General features: G+C 29.6%; 1 long non-coding RNA gene across 1 annotated transcript; it reads right to left on the reverse strand.

Annotated features, from left to right (window-relative positions):
• Window positions 1–3378: 3378 nt before the first annotated feature.
• Window positions 3379–4711, reverse strand: LOC118878262 (uncharacterized). The gene is made up of 3 exons (XR_005014776.3): window positions 4571–4711; window positions 3904–4058; window positions 3379–3794 (listed from the first exon to the last, which is right to left on the reverse strand). It is a non-coding gene; the product is annotated as an uncharacterized lncRNA (long non-coding RNA).
• Between the last annotated feature and the right edge of the window lie 5119 nt (window positions 4712–9830).

A 9830-nucleotide genomic window follows, 5' to 3' on the forward strand; every position in this document is an offset into this window, starting at 1 on the left:
TGTTGAATTGATAAGAAAGGAAATGAAAACGAATGTATAAAAAAAATTAAAAGTTAAATTAAATTAAAAGAGTTAAGAAATCAGTTATAAAAAAACTGAATCATGAAGATTATATAGAATGTATAAAATAAATAAAACATTTGATAGAGCCCAGCGAGTTATTCGAAGTAGGTCGAATAAGTCTGAATTGTAAGGATGATAAGAGATATATTTTACCAGATAATTATAATACATTGGCTCATGGTCATTTTAATATTGAACGTTTTGCGTTGCGTTTTATTACTTTAGCAGGTAATTTACAGATATCAATGAGCTGTGGCTGGAATCTCCACTTTACAAGCACTTGACTTTTTTTCCTTAAAATTATTTTCTCTACTAAGAAAGCAAATTTATCTTTCAATTTTTGAAGTTCCTCTTCATAAAATGACCCTTTAGTAGGGGTACTCATATAATCTTGTATTTCATATGTTATAGGTTATGTAGACTTGACTTATAAAAATTTAAAAACTTATGTGGTTCATATACTTTCATAAATACTCCCTTTTATTTACTTATTCTAACAAAATCACCTACTGAAAATTTATGTTTTGCAAATATTTTTGGTATATTATATACTTATTTTAAAATAACCTCTTTGTTTTTTGTGCAGACATCTATAGATTAAATTTTAATTGTTCAGTGGTAAGAATTATTGTATTAATTTACGAGATAGTTGATGTTATGAATCCACATATGTATACCCTGCATACTAAATATTTTCCACATACGATTTTTTAATGTTCGATTAAAGCGCTCACATATAGAAGCATTGAGATGCGTATAAGCATTATAATGATTTATATAAAATGTATTTATTTACTAAAAGTGGAAATAACAAATTATTTCCCTTGATTTTTTTAAAACAGTTTTCATTGCCTCTGCTATATTCTGCGCAAACTTTGTCTTAACTGCCTCGGCGAAGAAATACTTTAAGATCGTGTCAAGGGCGGTCAGTAAATATCTAAAACCCTTATTTTTTTTCCTAAGCGGTATAATTTAAACTAAGTCTATTTGCCATGTGTCATTTATCGTTTTCTAAACGAACTTTCTGCGAGCAACGTTTTTTCACCATATAAATTATTTGCATCAATATACCCCAGAAAGTTGATGGCTTTACTTAAATAAAAGTTATTTAAGTATTCATTATTAGCTATAGAAATCCTTTGGGTACATTGAGTTAACCCACCATGTACTGCTTCTTTTAAAAAATTGTACATGTCTCCGTGGCTAATAAGTTCTAAATGTACATTAGTACACTTGAGCATAGCATCCCAAGATATTGACGGTGCTGTAACATAGTTAATGGTTAAACTTATACATTTTTTGAAAAAATTTTCTAATATTTTCGAAAACATCGGTCAAAGTTATTACATCACTTTCTAAATAAAGTTTTATATAATTTAACAATTGAAAGTTTTCCACATCTTTTGGCAAAATTGTAATCATCGATACTACAGTTTTCTTCACTGAGAAAATGATAAAAACTATCAATTTCAGGAAGCTGGTTACCCTTAAATTTTTCAAACCTATGTAAAAAGTCGTATAGAAAAATACCATTCCTACGTATTTGCTTAAATTTTTCTCCCTGATATTTAGTACTTAGAATTTTACAATCTTTGTCCTCCATTAAGCTCGATAGTTTTTCTAAACTTGTATTTAAAACATAATCGAATCGATATATCTTATTTTATATCTATTTGAGGCATTTATTTTAATTGTCTGCGTTAGCGCTATATAAAGCTCTTTATTACAGGGTATGGGGCTTAAGTCTTCTTAAGTCTTCTAATTCAGTAATGAATAAATGTATGTCATATTTAGATAAGTTATGAAATACTACAGGAAAGAAGGGATCACTTAATTTTTACTTTGGCTTACAATTTTTATGAATGGGACCCATGTATTTTCCAGAAAATTGATCAAAATATTTGTCTAGGTCGTCAGCGTTTATTTCCTTTTCACATGCAAATTAAGTTTCTCACTAGTGAATTGATTAAAAAAATTTATTTTTATTTTTTACAATCACTTATTCACTATTACAATTTTACAATAGGTCGAACTTATTTAATTCACTGCTCTTGTATTTATTCTCGAATATTTGTTCTGCTCGATTCGGATCTCAAAAACGGACTGCCTGCTCTCTAGTTCAATGATCAATAATCAAACCTCGGCTTAAGAGATTTTATCCCCAAAAATTGATAAAGAGAATGACTCAAGAGAGTCGGAAAATAGGATGATGCAATTTGCCAATTAAATTCGAAGTCCAATCTTGGCCGGAAATTGGTGTTTACATTAGCGGAGTTTAGGGACCGCTTTGGGGATCTTTTTGTTTACGTTAGCGGACTCGGGACTCGCTTTGGGGATCTTTTGTTTACGTTAGCGGACTCAGGGCTCGCTTGGGTCTCCGATTGTTTACAATATCGGTTTGGATGTTTACAGCATCCGTTTGATTCGGACTGCGTGAAATTGATCTGGGTGGGAATGATTTGGAGGCCTGCTTGGCAGAAATAGCTGACCACGGATTTATCTCGGGTCTGTCAGAGTTCTTTGGAAATTAGCTCTCGGCTCAAAGTTGTTTATAAATTGGGTAAGAGCCCCTAAATAATGTGTCATATAACTCCCCCCATTATAAATTGAATCGTCCCGATTCATTGGAACTGTTGGGTATATTGAATGTAATTGATTGGTTAATTCGACAATGATATTTTCTTCTAGGGTATTTTCATTGTCGGGTGTATTATTTATCTCAGTATCGGAAATATTGCTTTCTGGTTCGATTTCTATACACTGGTAGAAAAAACATCGTAAATGTCACTATTTCGCCAACGTTTCAACTATTTTTCCCAGCGGTTTAGAACCTAACATGAAAATCGTAAAAACGAAAACGTTAAATAGTTAATTATTTTTTGAATAATCTCGTAGTAAGTTCAACGATTTTTTAATTTCGATCAAATATGTTAAAATAGTACAAAATAATTAAATTAAATATGTTCCATAGTAAAAAGTATTATATTTTTATATTTCTTTTAAATATTTTCATATTTAGTTCCAGTAAATAGAATATTTCATTTGAATAGTTTTTATAGTTAAAATAATAATAGCCCGCCTTAAAACTCAGCATATTTTTATTTGGATTAAATAATTCTCATATTTAAATCAGACTGGGATGAACTTTAATATAAATACAAATTGTATTTAAATTAAATATAGTCCCCGTTAAAAGAACTGTACTTTATGTTTGATTTAAATATAGTATTTAAGCCATACTAATATGGTGCATATTCAATAGAAACCAATCTGTAGTTTAAAACAAGCGTGATTTATATTTAATAAAGAACCAAATAAGTATGTGTTTTTATTGAAAATAAACGTAAACATATAATCAAACAATTGTTCTGCTTAAACTCTATTTTTTACCATGCTAACACGTTATCATTACTTTTGTTTTAAATACATTTGTACTTAACGTAACTCTTAGAATTTATATGATACATATATACATATACATATTATACATTATTATACATATTATACTATTATTATACTATTATACTATTATATATATTATTATACATATTTTTTATAATCACACATTTTTTCTGTTTTGCCACGTTCGTACGCCTGCATGTGCGTACAAAACTTTCCTGCGAGTCATAGTAGTGATAATTTCTTTCGCTTGTTGGTTCCTTTAATGACGGTCCACGAATTATTTAAGATGACAGATGTGAGCAATATGGTGTAAATTTAGTCCTTGTAATCTGTGAATAAGAATATGTTATTAGATTTTTGGTAATGGCATAATTTAGAAAAAGTCAAGCTTATCATAAAAAGATAAAATTTATAAATTTAAAAAAAATTATACATTACCAAGTGATACAGTTTTCTGAACTGTCTTTAATAGTTTAAGTTGCTTTTTGTTTTGCATTTGCTCTTCGTAAAAGCAAAAAACCTTTTCCTTAAATGGGTCCCATATATCAAATTGCTTCTTTCTCAGGGTACAATATGTTGAAATAAATTTGTATCTATAAAGAAAAAGTTAATAAGTTTTATAATAAGTTTCGAGTAGGTGTTTTTATATAAAGGGATTTAAATAAGACAAAAATATAGTTTAAATTTATTTCGTTTTTATTTCAAAAAATCACGTGAAAGAACCAAAAAATATTATAAAGAAATAGATGAAACTACTGCGACGCCACAGAACCGAATGCAACGGCAGCAAAGCGTCTTTTTTGCGCCTTTTTAGTGTTTTCCATCTCGTGCATTCTACTCCTTTTAATTTCCTTTCATATTCTTCATTTCTTTCGCGTATTTTTTATCCACTTCATGTTTATTACCCAATCGCATATATTTTATTGTTTTTAAATGTAATTTTCTTTTGAGCTTTGTTTATTTCGTTAAATGTATTATCTAAATTTTCACGAAATAATAACGCGCACAACAAAGAAGAAACTCAAAAAGGAAAAATGCGACAAAAAAAACGTGGACATGCACATGCCTTAATACTAAGTAATTATTGTATTTTTATTTGACTCACCTTTTTTCTATACTTTTCACTTTTTTATTACACTTAAATGAACACTTGTCTACCGAGCTCTATTAATCACTTTTACATCCGATCAGGAGAACCGCTTGCTTCGAAATGATCGCGGGATTCGCTACAAAGCGGAGTGTCAAAATATTTCGTATATACATATGTACATACATATGCAAGTGTGCAAAAAGGACGCACAAAATCTGTAGCGTGCCGTTACTTTACAATAGAGGTCAAAGTAATGGGGAAGAAAATAAGAAAATATGTACAAATAAGTCCTTAAGTTTAATAACTTGTATATGTCAATTTAGTATTATTTATTTTATTTTATTATATTTATATATTATAAGAACATATCTTATTGTTAAAACATCGGTACACAAGAAATATTTATGGCTTCTGCACATACATATTTTCTTGGCCACCAATGTACAAATGCGAATGGAAGAAGAAGACGCGCTTGCGTTTGCCGTTTTGCTTGTTCATATTTGTCTCTAATTTGTCTGAATGTATGTAAGTATGCACATTGTGCCGTTAGTTTTAGTTTTTCGTTACGGCCCAGCGTTTACAATGCACGCACATTTTTTCTTCGGCTAAGCATGTTTTTGTAATTTTAATAGTAAATTACAAAGCCAAATCTTATGATATTTGTCATGGAAATAGAAAGAGGCTGCCGGTGGTTGGGCAGCCGTAACTAAAACCATTTTCTTTAAATATTTAAGGTTTTTTTCTTTTGCAAATTACTAATAATTTAAATTATGTTGTGTATATGGGTCACAAACTTAATACATATACATAGATATGTAATTTGATTTATAATTTACAATTATTTGGTCAAATACAAATTTTGAAAACGTTCTATATTCAAAATAAAAGAGTTCATATTCCGAAGAAATGGAAAAAGTATTTACTCGAAATATAAAAAACCATCAAATATACTATGAATTGAACTACTTTTTATAATAGTTAAAACCAAGATGGCCACATTGGATTTGAATGTGACTAACTTGTTTTTAAATAAAAATCACTTTGAATTGAATACTTTCATATTTGACATACGGCTTAAATATGTTTTTTATTTAAATTAAAGGTTTTAATATTTAATATGACTATGCATGGGAGTAAAAAAAATCAAATAAAAATATGTTTGATTTCACTTCGTGTTTTTTCTACCAGTGTACGAATTTGCCATGGCTTGAATATTAAAAATTTTCTGAATTTGATTATAATCATAATAATTAAATATATTAATGCTAATATGATTAATATTAACGTAACTGGTATTTGAGTTTGTTTAATTTGAATAAATGGATTTAGTACGTTAATATTATCAAATGAGAGTTCCGAATCATTAGATATAATATATTCGGATATTAAAAAATCTGTATATTTTCGAGCAGTGATGTATTCCAATATCTTATTGTCTACATTGGTGTAGGAAATATTATTAATTATAGAGGTGCCATTAAAAGTAATTAAATATGACCCATTTAAATGAGTGTCATTAACTGTATTTTCTCCATTTACAAAAATGGCTCCATCTTGGATTACATCTACTTTTTATTTTTTTCTCTGATTTTGTTACAAAAAGATTTTTCTCCATTTAGTAATCTGGTGAAACAAGAACCTTCTGGGTTAAGTGTGCAATAATTGTTAAATATTTCTGTCTTAAAATTAGACATTACATAGTACTTATTTCTACATTTTGCGACGTGATTATCAATTAATAATTTTCCATCATCATGTGAAATGGATCTTGAATTGTAAACGTCACAGCGATCGGTAATAATAGGGTATTTTATGTAAATTATAATAAGATCTTGATGCAAAGCGATTTTAAATTCAGATATATCTAAAAGGTCTGTTATAACTACAGGTCTATTTTCGTGTTTATAAATTTCTTGTATATCGTCGTTGTTTAGAATTTTAGTATTAAATACATCGATTTTGGCGAGTGTAATTGTGTCCATTAAATTCATAAGATCGTAAGTAAGCAAACGCAGACGATATTTTCTAAGCGGAATTTCTTGATCTTTAAAGGCTGTTTTGAATTCTTCAGATAAAGATTTTATCTCTTTAAATATTTTAGAATTAATAACGTATTGATCGTTATTATTTTGTATTAAATCATCGATTTTATTTTGAACAGTTATGAAATCATCATGATCTGGTGTTCCCGCTATCCATTTCCAAATAGTGCCTATTTCATTAATGCCTCTTTTCGATCTACTGGGTATAATTTGGGAGATAAGTATTTGGATAATTTTTAAATCGTGGGATATTTCCCAAAGAAAATTGTTGCTGTCGTGACTCTTCAGAAATTCTGTTTCAAGATTAATTATATCTCTATAAAGACTTATATTAGTTATATGAAATAAATCTGCGTATGATTCATAAATAAGAACATCTTTGGTATCCTTGTAAAGAAGGAAATCATGGTTCGTGTAATCCATAATTTCGGATTTGGTTGTAGCTACCAGCAGTAATAAGTACATTATTGAAATCATTATCTGTAATTTGAAACAAATTATTTTATATTATCTTTATGAATCGTACGGTTTCTGTTATTTATAATAACTTTATTAGGGAGATTTTCCTTAACTACTTGTTTTTTGTATCTAGAATTTAGCTTGTTTCTTTCCCCATGTTTCTTTTCGTAAATTACCTCTCCTACGTGATAATTCTTATTTTGTCTATCTTTATTGTGGGAATGCAACATTTTCTCTTGAGCTTGTTGCAATAATTTAGGCATATCTTCGTGTTTGATTTTATTAAATAGTATGTCAAAAGGTCGTTGGTTGGTTATTGAGTGAATTGTTAAATTATATTTTTGTGCTGCTTTAATAATAATTTCGGAATAGTCAACTAAATTAAGCTCATCTTTAATGCAGCGAGCAATTTCTGTTAAAGTAGAGTGTGCCCTTTCTATTTGTCCGTTGGACGTACTATGTCGAGGATCTGCAAAGAATAGAGATATCCCATTTCTTTGAGCAAAGGATTTGAATTGGGATGAAGAGAAACTTGGTTCGTTATCTATCATCAAAGATTTGGCTAATGGAAATTGTTGTAAAATTTCTGAAACTTTATTTTCTATATTTAGTTTGTTAGGGATTTCTTTTACGACCAAATATTTCGAATAGGAATCTATACAAGTAATGAATATAAGATTTTGGGCGTAATATATGTCAAGATGCAAATTTTCGCCTTCTCTTTCTGGAATAGGCGCTTGACCGATAGGAATCTGTACTGGGTGTCTGTTGTATTTGTTTTGATTGCAGATTGTGCAATTCTTTATAAATTCCTTAAGCTTTTTGTATAAATTAGGCCAATAATAGAGTCTAGTTATTTGCTTATAATTTTCATCAAGCCCTCTATGAGCTCTACAATGAGTTTCTGTGATAATCACGGATCTGTCTTCAGCGTCTTCGACATCCTGGACAAATGTCTTAGTGTATAAAAATGTATTTATAAAATTGTCTTTAAGTGGTTTTTGAATTCTATAAAAATCTTCTAGAGTACAGTGAACTCCTATTGTTATATTGGGTGGAATATATTCTCTTAATATTGATATTAAATTTTCTGGAGTATCATACTCTATTATATGTCTAGTATTTCCGAATACATTAATCGACTCATGTATTGTATACCTCCCCGTTGCTATTAGCAATTGTTGCTTAAATTGGTTTAAGGGTTTTCGGGTTTCTTGTATAACATTCTCAAAACTACTCTCTGCTGAATGCTGAGTATTTTGATCTGAGACCGATTCATTACTTTCCGTTAAGTTATTAATTTGTATCCTTGATAAAGCGTCCGCAACAACATTTGTTGCTCCTGGCTTATAAATTATTTTGGGTGAATAGCTTTCAATAAAAGAATACCATCTTTTCATTTCGATATTTGGATTTTTTTGAGAAATGGAAAATGAAAGAGGTTGGTGATCGGTATAGATCTCGATGTTGTTAACCCCATATAAGTAATTACGAAGGTTTTTAAAAGCCCATACTATGGCTAAAAGTTCCTTTTTATTTGTCGCGTATAGTTGTTCAGTTTTGGTTAGAGTTTTTGAAATAAATGTGATTGGTTTTCCTTCCTGAGAAAGAACCGCACCAATTGCTAAGTCAGACGCGTCAGTTGTTAGGGTAAATTTTTTATTATAGTCCGGTTGTACTAGTTCTACTTGTGCAATTAAATTTTCTTTGAGCTCGTTAAAAGCTCTTACAGCTGAATCATCAAACTGTATTAAAGTTTTACGTGATGCTTTTTTAGATACTTTGCCGTTTTGGCCTTCTAAATATTTTGTTAATGGTTTAGCTATCTTTGCGTAATTTTGCACAAATTTTCTGTAGTATCCTGTAAGGCCTAGGAAGCTTCTAAGCTCTCGAATATTTTTAGGGATCGGATATTTTACAATTGTTGAAATTTTTTCGGGATCGGTTTTGATCACATTGTGAGAAACAACGTAACCGAGAAAGTTTGTTTCTAATTTAAAGAACTTTGATTTTTCAATCGAAATTTTCATGTTTGCGTTCAGCAAAATTTTAATAATGACAATTAGGTCTTTGTAATGTTGCTCAATTGTTTTTGAAAATATGATTATGTCATCCATATAAACATGACATGTTTTACCCACTTGTTCTCTCAAAATATCGTCCATCGCTCGTTGGAATATTCTAGGAGCGTTTGTCAAACCGAAAGGCATTCTTAGGAATTCGTATTTCCCATTATTTATTGAAAATGAGGTTTTTTGTATGTCAGGTTCGTTCATGAGAATCTGATGAAATCCAGATTCCAAGTCAATTGTTGAAAAGTATTTGGCTTTTCCGAGATTTGATAAAATCACTGAAGGGTCCTGCATTGGATACCTATCAGGTATAGTATTTTCATTTAGTTTTTTATAGTCAATTACGAGTCTTAGTTTTGGAGTTCCATCTTCATTGAAACCCTTTTTTGGTACCACTAGTACTGGGGAATTATAAGGACTTCTACTTGGCCTTATAATTTCTTCTTTTAGCATTCGACTTATTTCAGAATTTACAAAATCTGAAGCTGATAAAGCATAAGGGTATTGTTTGCTGTAAATGGCCCTATCATTTACGGTGTTTATTTCACCGCGTATATCTGTCCTAAAAGGAATCTGCATATTTATTTTTGAATGCTCTTCATTTATAATATTTAATATTTCATTCTCCAGATCTTTTCTTTGATCTGCAGATGATATTTTTATGTTGTTTATTTTTTGATTGTCGGATAGTTCAACGACGGC

This window comes from Drosophila suzukii, chromosome X (genome assembly GCF_043229965.1).
Source record: "Drosophila suzukii chromosome X, CBGP_Dsuzu_IsoJpt1.0, whole genome shotgun sequence".
NCBI classification, from domain to species: domain Eukaryota; kingdom Metazoa; phylum Arthropoda; class Insecta; order Diptera; family Drosophilidae; genus Drosophila; species Drosophila suzukii.